This window comes from Lactuca virosa, chromosome 3 (genome assembly GCF_052849685.1).
Source record: "Lactuca virosa cultivar CGN04683 chromosome 3, Lactuca_virosa_CGN04683_v6, whole genome shotgun sequence".
Lineage (NCBI taxonomy): Eukaryota > Viridiplantae > Streptophyta > Magnoliopsida > Asterales > Asteraceae > Lactuca > Lactuca virosa.
Window position 1 is genome coordinate 277,267,553 of NC_136428.1, and position 11,203 is coordinate 277,278,755.

At 35.8% G+C, this 11,203-nt stretch overlaps 1 long non-coding RNA gene across 3 annotated transcripts; it reads right to left on the reverse strand.

The window, feature by feature from the left end:
* Nucleotides 1-2,843: 2,843 nt before the first annotated feature.
* Nucleotides 2,844-6,686, reverse strand: LOC145162960 (uncharacterized). 3 transcript variants are annotated; one of them, XR_013739467.1, is made up of 9 exons: nt 6,480-6,686; nt 5,484-5,625; nt 5,270-5,329; nt 5,014-5,169; nt 4,702-4,920; nt 4,530-4,614; nt 3,734-4,178; nt 3,257-3,347; nt 2,844-3,058 (listed from the first exon to the last, which is right to left on the reverse strand). It is a non-coding gene; the product is annotated as an uncharacterized LOC145162960 (long non-coding RNA). The 3 variants fall into 3 exon arrangements; XR_013739466.1 differs by having other exon boundaries at nt 5,040-5,169; nt 5,410-5,625; XR_013739465.1 differs by having other exon boundaries at nt 5,410-5,625.
* Between the last annotated feature and the right edge of the window lie 4,517 nt (nt 6,687-11,203).

Sequence of the window (11,203 nt, forward strand, 5' to 3'; positions counted from 1 at the left end):
AGTTTTTAAGGCATCACAATGAAGCTCAAATGGTTGCGAAAAATCCAGAAGCACGAGGATAGGGGCGGAGGTCAAACGATGCTTAATTTCATTAAAAGCGTCTTCAGCTTCAGCGGACCAGTGAAATAAAGTGCCCTTCATGCAATCAGTAATCGGGGCCATAATGCCACTAAAGTGTGGAATAAAACGTCGATAAAAAGATGCTAAACCATGGAAACTGCGCACATCCGTAACAAAAGTAGGCATGGCCAGTGTTTGACGGCAACAACTTTACTAGGGTCAACTCGAAGTCCATCTCGGGAGACCACGTAGCCTAAAAATTGAATCGAATCAGTTAGAAAAACACATTTTGCAACAGCAACATAGAATTTGTCCTTACGAAGGACCAACAAAACCTCTCTCAAGTGTTCAAGGTGTACAGTAGGATTGATACTATAAATCAAAATATCATCGAAATAAACTACAACAAACTTTCCAATGAAAGGGCGTAATGCCTGATTCATGATGCGCATAAATGTGCTAGGAGCATTAGAGAGACCAAACGGCATCACCAACCACTCGTATAAGCCTTCACGAGTTTTAAAAGCAGTTTTCCACTCATCTCCCATGCGGATACGAATCTAATGGTATCCGCTCTTCAAATCCAGTTTACTAAACACGCAAGCGCCACTCAATTGATCTAACAAGTCATCCAGTCGGGGAATAGGAAACCGATAACGAACTGTGATCTTGTTAATGGCACGACTATCCACGCACATACGCCAAGTGCCATCTTTTTTTGGAGTAAGTAGGGCTGGTACGACGCAAGGACTAAGACTTTCACGAATATGGCCCTTAACAAGCAAGTCCTCTACCTGTCTACATAATTCTTTATGTTCTATTGAGCTCATACGATAATGGGGACGGTTTGGTAGTGCAGCACCGAGCACCAAATCAATTTGATGTTGAATATCACGCAATGGTGGTAAAACCGAGGGTAATGATTGAGGAAATACATCAGAAAATTCATGCAGTAATGACTGAATCTCTGGAGGTTGAACAACAGAGCTAGCTGTAGTCACTGGGGCACAAAATAAAACAAAGACTACACCAGATGCTTCCATGGCTGCTTAAAAAGGAACTCGAGACAACAGAGTAGTTGGTGGAGCAACACTTACCGAAGAACCCATACGAGGTTTAGTCGGAACTAACACAATTTTCTTTCCACGACACATGAACGAGTAAGTATTGGTACGACTGTCATGTATAACAGACTGGTCATATTGCCAAGGGCGCCCCAGTAGGATATGAAAAGCATCCATCGGAACGACATCACAATAGATATTATCACTATAAGTCGAACCGATAGAAAAACTCACCATGACACGTTTGGAAACGGTAACATCAATACATTTACTGAACCAAGCAAGCTTATACGGCTTGGGGTGATTTTCCTAAGTAAGCCCCAATTTTGAAACCGTAAGCTCCGAAATCACATTCTCACAACTACCTGCATCAATTATAAAGGTGTAGACTTTCCCACCAATAGTACAAGTTGACTGGAATAAATTGTGGCGTAACCACTCTGTTTGATCAGGTGTCCGCGGGGTAAGGAAAGTGCGTCGTAACATCAAGAGAGGACCGGTATCACCTGCAACATATTCTGCATGGACATCCTCATCACACGGGTAATCATCATAGATGGGTTTATCATCAATATGATCCGGATCAACCTCAACAATATCATTGGTAAAGAGTCCATGTGTAACAACGGGTGCTTTACGGCAGTCGGCTTGTCGGTGACGAGACTCACCACAACTAAAGCAACGTATACCGCCTCATGGACGTCCTTGTGAAGGACCTCGAACTGGTGGGGGTGGGCCTTGTTCAGTAGATTTTCGACCAGGCGGAGTGGAAGAACCAGTAGCACCGGTTGAACTAGAAGGTTGACGAAAGTTCACATTTGCACGTCTTGCTAACTGTTTTTCTGCTTGAGTAGCACGTTGATGTGCTTTTGCAACGGTTAACGGGTCAAAATGTTCAAAGTATCTTGTAATTGTAGACGTAAGCCGCCAATATAACGAGAAACCAATTGTACTGGCGATTCGTTGAGGTCAGTACGAGCGAGCAATTGGTAAAAGTCGGTGGTGTAATCATCAACTGAGCGGGGGCCCTGACGGAGGTTTTGAAAGCGTTGATACAATTCTCGCTCAAAATTATAAGGCAAAAATGCAGCACAGATATGTTTCTTGAATTTCTCCCAACTTGAAATCTTGTCCTTACCGGCACGCATACAAGTCTGTTTCAATTGTTGCCACCAAGCTTGTGCACGGCCACGTAGACGGGTCGTGACTAACGGGACACGACGGTCGTCCGGGACTTCTTTAAAGTCCATAGTTTCTTCAACCTGTGATAACCAGTCAACGAACTCATCACCCTTGAGACCACCATCGAAATCAGGAATATTCACCCGGAAGCCACGTTCCCAATGACGATCACGTCGTTCAGGGGAAGGGTTTCTATGAAACCAAGGATTTTCTGCTGTAACGGTGTCGTCGTCTTGCTCCTGGTTTAGTGCATCAAGTCGTTGGGTCAGAAGTTCGACCTGACGTCGTAGATCTGCATTAACCCTACGTAAATCAACATCATCCATGGTTGCCGCAGCGGTACCGTTCCGAGGTTTGCGAGGCGGCATAACACATGACCGGGCTGGAATCTGATACCACTCTGATGCAACGTACGTGGCTAATTGAAATAATAAATAAAAAGAACTACCATTGATTCAATTGAATGCCGATAACTCACAAATATTAGGGAAAAAGCCAACCCCTAATTTTATTCAGCAAAAGAAAATAAGTCTTCTGTCCACAAAAGACGTCTACGAGAGTTTTAAAAGCAAAACTCAAACATCAAATTAAAGAAATAACAAGCAAGGTCCCTCAAGTTTGAGACAACTACTAAAAATACCAAAATAATAAATTGAGACTTTATGTCAACAAAGGCAGCAGCGCAACAGCTTAAAAGATGTGAAAATTCTTTGGGTGTTCAACTTTCTTCATGTAATTTAAGGCTATTTGATCTGCATCAATTTAAGTGCATAAGATATTTTTTTGCTTTCCGTTTAAATTCATTTGTACAGCAACCCCATCTAAACCATACATGAAAAAGGTCACATATTATGTAAATAAATTGCATCATTCAACTCTACATTTTCAAATAGATTTATGAAAATTAAGAATACTGAAGGAATGATATTTTGCATATAATTAAGGCAAACCTTTTTCTGTTGCTGCAGCTGTTTCAGATATGTGGGGATTGCTTGCTCTGGAGTTCCACTAAAAAACTTTGAGGTACGTGGCTAAAAATCGCTGCCACAAAACCATTATAAATATGGTTTCACATGATTTAGGCGGTTTACAAAAGCCATCAGGTTAAACAATTCCAAATATGCATTCCAATGCCAAGTTTCAAAATGGGATAGTTAGCAAATGATATACTTAGTTAAAATTTTGCTGAATTAATAATAACGAAAAGACTAATATGAAGATTGATGGGTCAGGCGTAAAGAAATCCTACACTTGTTATGCATTTCGATTGTTAAAAATTAAAATTACAGCAGATATATATATATATATATATATATATATATATATATATATATATATATATATATATATTTCGACTAATACTTGGCAGATTTCACGTATGATAAGCTAAATAATGAATTTTGAGTAGGAATGGAACGGAAGATCACCTTGAATTTTAAGATTTACTTTCTCAATTTCCTCTTTAGTATTCTCATGGATTAAATATACCACTTCATAGTGTCGGTCTGCAAAGATAACATAAATGTCTAAAATACCCTTTTGTTTGTGAAGCCAAATTCAGTAGAATCAAAGTGTTTGTAATGTCCACTACGTGCAATTTGGTAACTTTAGCTTATAATTTTGTAAAACCACAGATTTGCATTTTAGACCACTCCTTTGGATAATATATAACATAATATAATGTAAATAACAACAATGTACTTTCCTCTTTCTGTGGCGTGTTGAGATTGTAAGAGTTTTACCAAATTGTCACTATAACCATTGGGGTTGAGATGAAGTTGTAGAACCCAAATATCATGCTTGCCTGCCTGACGGATAGAATCCTTCAAATTCCATGTTTACGACTCCTTATTCTTCTCCATCACCCATAACCTATGATGTAAAGTACATAAATTAAAAAAAATATGTGTGAAATTTGGTAAATGTAACTGTTATGCAACCAAAAGGAATAACTTCATAAATTTCATACAAAAAACCTGTCAAAGAATTAAATAAATGTAAATCTAGAAATGGAATTAACACTGGATTTGTTGATAATTTTATTAAAACGCATGAAAGCCTGGATTTACTAACCTTGTGTTCAATACCAATATTATTTTTCAACTACCGAACCATGAATCCATTTGATTGTTCATGTAAGCTTAAGAGTATAAGGACATAAATCAAAATAAATGAAAGAATAAGGAAGATACATAGGGTGAGTTGTGGGCATTAGGATTCTACCATCTTATACTTCAATGACAACATTGATCATCTTTAGTTGTTCTTTAAATTCTCTTTCCGTTTCTCCAATATGACGTGGGCACCACTGAGGAATATAGATATTAATACGTCAATTTAAAATCATGTTTCTTTTCAAATTTCAACCAATGAAAAGTCGTAAGGAAACCATCACCTGAACAAAATCCCGATGAGACATATTTGCAAACATGTGGGGAACATACATGATTGCTTGATTACAGGTATAGTGATTAGATTCCATTGATATAGTGATCCCGTGATCAATAATTACAAAAACATTCAACAAAAAAAAAAGTAAAATAGTAGTGAAGAAAGTTGTTAGACAACCACAACTTGAAGGTCCAGTGAAGTGTGAAGGTGAAGATCCTGAAAGCTGAAATCAATGATTAATTGGTTAACTCTAATATCAGTAAATAAAGAGCAAAAATTAAGGGATGCTATATGAGTCATTCTAAAAAAAACTGACCAAAAGAGAGATGCCATTCCACTTACTTCGAATCCTCCGGCTTCCCATGTCGTCTTCATACCTACCGGCTGTGGCGATCATCTAGACTTTTCTTCCGTGTCTTCCTAAACACCAAGTGTGGCCGGTCGCCATTCATGCCCTCTTACGACGTCGTGCCTGACCACCAGCAGGAGCGACATAGTGTCGCTCAGAGTAAGATGAAAATCACAGGCAAGAATTACCAAAGAGAAGGTACGATCAAGAATAATTAACAAACCTGGTTGGGTTGGGTGTGCTTAAATGATAAACCACAGTTACATTTTGGGTGTGCTTCCTTCTGCATCGGATTCCATCGCATAAATTGCAAAACAAAACAATAGCATCACTACTATAGTTAACGAAAAACATCTTCCCTACCAAGTATAAGTAGGGTTTTAAAATCGAATTGTTCTATCAATGAAAATGAGGGGTAGAGAAGGCGGACATGGGACCTGGTGTCAATCCACCGGTTTGAATCCGAAATCAAAGCCTCTTTACCTACAAATCCCAAATTGATGGTGGTGTAGATGACTTCTATACAAATCAATGACAAAAGAACCTTTGACATCGATCGGGGCTAAGCGGTGGAATGATCTGGAAGGATTGAAAGAATTTATGAGGGCGGATTTATGAGTGCGGAGGGAGTAACACGTGTAATCCACCAACAATATAAAAATGTATAAGCAGCCAAAAAATAAAGTAGAAAAGAAAAAAAAATCAGCCTATGGGACCAAAGTACTGTTCCCTAAGAGGGTTGTAATTTATCCATATATATAATAAATAAAAACTTTGTTTTGTGGTCATAATTAAAGCTATCATTCGATGTAACTTCGTGATTTTTTTTAATTCTTTCGGTTTGCAAAATCAATACAATATCTCTGTGTGTGAGCAGTGGCGGAGGCGGACATGGGTCCCACCACATATACCCTCAAAAAATTTGATTTTTACTAAAAAGCTCTTTTGGCACCCACTTTTACTTCAAACATCCCTACTGATATTTTTTTTTCTAAAAATATTGCAACTTTTTTTTTTTTTTTTTTTTGTAAATTTAGCAATTTTATACTTGTATGGATTTTTTTTTAACAATAATGGATCCCGGTTAGATTTTCTTGTTGATCCGCTAGTAAATGAGAGTGTATATGTGTGTGCCAGTGTGTGTGGTGTGTCTGGGGAGACGGACATCTATTTCTTCACCGCACTATCATCGCTCTTACATCGTCAATTTATTTTGATAATTTTTTTTTATTCTTTTATTTGAAAAATCAAATACAGGTAATGACGCGTCTCTGTCTGTGTGTGTAGGGAGACTACGGACATCTATTTATTCTCCAAACCCTCGTCTGTGTTGCATCTTGACCAATATTGAAGTTACTGGTATATATAGTGGTATATTGTACTTCTCATCACTCTAAGTCTCTAAACTTCCTTAATAAATAGTTAGAACTTACTGGTGTTTCTGTTCATAGATTGGAAGACATGGGACGAGCAAAAGTACACATGGAACCCATCAACAACAACAAGAAGCGCAAAGTGACATTCCACAGACGTAAAAATTGCCTAATCAAGAAGGCTCTTGAACTCACAACCCTCTGCGATGTTAAAGTCTCCATGATCATCTCCATCGATCAACAAGAACCAGAAATCTTCCCTCCTGATCCCCGTAAAGTCAATGGTTTGATTGATCTTTACAAACGGCAGAAAAGTATGGATCTTGGGAAGATTCGATATTTTAGTTTATCAGATTTTTTCAACGGGAGAAAGATAAAGATTGAACAAGAACTTGCTAAGGAAAAAAAGAAGAACATGGAAGCAAAGTACCCGACGTGGTTTGAGTTCTTGAACAATTCCTCCGAAGTGCAGTTAAGGGAATTCGCTATTGGGTTGCAAGGCAAAATCGATCTTGTAAAAAGAACGATTGAGTCTCTCAAGGTTGACAAGATTAAGAATCTTGATCATCACGTTATCTACCCTGGAACCCTTCTTGATGTTCATAGTTCTTTCGTTACACCATCCTCAAACCCTAGCCCTTTGCCAATGAACTACAACCATCCTATCTTTGATCCTTCACATCTGTTTACTGATCAGAATAACTTTAACATGCAACCAACAAACCCCATCCCAGAAATACTGAAGTTGCTTATGAACGAGAATGATGACTGCTACGATAATAAGAATTTCGGCCTCCAACCTGAATTACCAACGATGATCCCAATGAATTACAACGTTCCTGTATTTGCTGATCAAAATAGTTTCAACATGCAATCAGAAAACCCTAATTCACAAACATTGAAGTTTGTGTCGAGAGAGAATGATGACTTCTCTGATTATGAGAATTTCAGCCTCCAACCTGAATCACAAACGATGATCCCAATGGGTTACAACGATCTTGTATTTTCTGATCAAAATAGTATTCACATGCAATCAGAAAACCCTAATTTAGAAACATTGAAGTTGGTGACGAGGGAGAACGATGACTGCTATGATTATGAAAATTTCAGCCTTACGCCTGAAACATCAACGGTTTGGCTTCCATTTGAGATACCTGAATTGCCGCCATTCATGCACATGAATCCAGTCTCAACGTCTGAGTCCTCTTCCCAAATTACGGAGTACAACGCAGGAGCAGATGGTAATGATTATCATTACATAGTTTAAGTGATTCTTTAATTTTAATGTTAACATTTGTGGTGGATAATCTTAACATAGGTTGTTATGTATTTTTGTTCATGTCTGGTTCATGAACATGATATCATATGTTTTCTTTTAATTGATTGGATCATATTATCTTAATATGTTACATGTCTTTTCATTTCAATATCTTTTTGTTAATTAAATTAATTTTTGGAAAAAATATTGGTGATTGGATAATGTTCTTTTGTGTGCCTTTCTTTTTCTGTCTCATGTGTATAATATTGGTCCGAGCCTAAAAATCTCGATCAGATGTCATTGTTTTGTTTTGACAATTTTCGAAAAAAGCTCTGCACTCATTAATATGACTAGTTTTCAACCTAAAACCTTCGGTAGTGAAATCACAAGAACTTGATCCATGAAATCAACTTTCCTATATATGATTTGAACAAATTCAGTGAAATAGACAAGTCCCACTTAATTCTACATTGGCTAATTAAGAAATTGAGCTTTGCCAACCCATTTAATTTTCTTTTTGTTATTTACCCGTAAGAGGAAGAAAAAAAAAAACAATTCCCACAAATAGTAGTGTATTTTTGTTTTTTTAGGGCAACTTACAATTTTACCTTAAAAGCTTCTCATTTCGCCCTTATATAGCACCGTCTATAGATTAGTTATATACAATGAAACTGATAAAAAAAGTAGTATACCATTGAATTAAGTACCTTTGAAGCTTTGTTGAAGTGATCATAATTATCAACTTAGATGGTTTTTTTTTTAAGTTTAGGTTTTTGTTTTATATATTTAAGCTTTACATTCAATCTTATTCAATTTTATTTTAATATTTATCTTTTCATTCATAACTAGATGAAGGTCACCCGCACCATTGACGCATGTTTGAATGATTAGTATATCAAAACAAAATGTTTTTTTTTGCTAAATCAAGAAATATGAATGTACTTTCATAAATTTACATATTATAACATCCTACTTAAATTGACTATAGCATTGTAGCCTCATCAAACACTTCTTCTGTGGTCTTAATTTTGAAATATTTGCATATAACTTGAGAACCTTGCACGTCAACACAGTTGTGTAAGACATCAGGAGCATCATGAGACAATTTTAGCAAATCAATGATGAAGACCATCTTCTCAGAAGCTATTTGCATTATTAAAGCATGTAACATGGCCAATTAATGTAATTAATAAAGGAATTAGCTCAAAATTAATTAGTTGATGACATGAGATGATGCATATGGAATGCATGTACATTAAGATGCTCCTCTAGAACACCAACCATTTCAATCTGTTGTTTTGGATCTCGTATCAATTGTATCTTATTTCAAGTTGAAAAATAATTTAAGATTTTAAAAATAATAATAATATGAATATATGAATTAGTATTTCTGGTTACTTGATATGAGATGACATGACATAACAGAACATAGTAGATTGTACTACGTTCGTGGACCGTGTTTGGGACAAATTGTTGATGTGAAAAGAATTTGAAATTTTATCTCTCGTATATGCAAAAGATGTAAATGGCCTCCTTATACCTCATCTAAACGAAAGGAAACTCCAACCTAACGAAAGGAAACTCCAACCTTCTGGAAACATGAGATGACCGCTTTTGCTGTTCCAGATGTGTCCAAATTTGTTGATTGATGAGATTCCAACACCTGTTTGGTTTCAAGAACAAAAATGATGTTTAAAAAATTATTTAAGAAATTAAAGGCATGTTTGGGAAAATAAAAGATGAGAGATATGTATAAAGTTAGGATTTAATGGGAAAAGTCACGTTTCATTGATCAGAGGGTTGTTTCTTTTTGTCTCAATGAACTGTCTGAATATTAGTAAATGACTATTTTACTCTATTGGTTTAAACATAGCCTAAATAACAAATTAATGTTTATTTCAAGAGTAATATAAACTAAAATCACAAGTAACTATTATTTGGTATCAATATAATTCTCTTGTTTTTTATATAATTATCTTGAACATATGTCCATACGTTAAAAAAAAACAACGCCTTTAGTTTATATCCAGAGAATGCTCTAGTAAATTGCTTGGACGCTATTTACGTAGTTGCAAGAAATGCCACTACCTAAAAAAACAAATGAGATGAGATTAAACATCCAATCAATATAAAAAACAAAAAATTTTCACTTATTTTCCCATTTGAGGAGATATGACTGCATAACGCTTTGCTTTCTCCACTATTTTATACAATAGATCCCTATCTCCACCACTAGTTCCTATCACAATAGGAACTCTAGCTTTGCAATACAATTCAACATTATATGCATAACATGACATGGTGGATGACTGAATAAACTAATATGATTTGATATATCTTTATATCATAAAATTACATGTTTACCATTTACAATATTAGGTATAATGAAGTCTACAATGATCAGATCAGGATGTTGTTCAAGTAAAGATGCTAAAGTGGTCTCTCGGATAGTTTTTTCAAAGTACAATGATGTGATAGAAAAAGTAAAAGCTCCATATTACCACACCAACACTAAAAAACCTTTCTATAATCCCTTTAATTCTCCTATTAATTTCCTTATTCCAACACTTCCCATCCAACCCAACGCAGACTTCATAAGGACTAAAAAGATAACTCTATACAACAAATAACAAAAAGGTCGTTCCAACAAATCATATAAATTATGTTGCTATTTTTTGCAGTTTAACCATAAATAGAATGCAGCATACCTTGTAAGAACCCCGTGTTATGCATATCATCTAACATCTTTAAAGGACATCTCTTAACTGTTATGTAGTCAAAAGCTTTATTTAATACAACAAAAGAATTCTATTTCGCTGATGAGTTTAAATGAGACCAAACATTATAGATTATAAATGTATTACCCCGTCGTCACCAACAACCTATTTGTTGCTATTATGTCTGTGAGTTCGATAATCAATACGCAAGGACAAGGTTTGAAAACTCAAAACCTTGAGTTAATCTTTAAGATCAACGTCTGCTCTTAATATAGAGTTCCAGTCGAATCTGGTAAACCAGTTAGGACTTGAAGGTAAATATTCAACAAAGTATTTAAGTAATAAATGAAGTAAACTTGAGTATAATCAATGCAAAGATATTTAAAGAACAAGAAGAAAGTAATGAAGGAACTTTGACTTGAAGGAAAGTGAAAGTGATGTGAAGAGAATATTTTCTATTCTTGGATTAACACTTGAATCGTTCACATCCTTTAAAGTGGTGAAACATTCACTCCTTATATAGTGGAGGAGAAACATATTACAAACTGGAAAACATTCTTTGGTCTGGAAAATAATCAGTCTTTGACCAACTGATATCTAAAAGATACACATAAATAAATCCTTTGAACTGTTACATCAAAGATAAGACAAATTTCATTAAATTCGTGAACAAACTTCGGATCTCGGAATATCTTGATCTCGGACTAGGTCTCAATCTCAAAACTTCACCATATCTCGAACTCAACTGACATCGAAACTTGATTGCTTGGGATTGCTAGAGGTTCACTTTTTATGATTCAACAATCTCC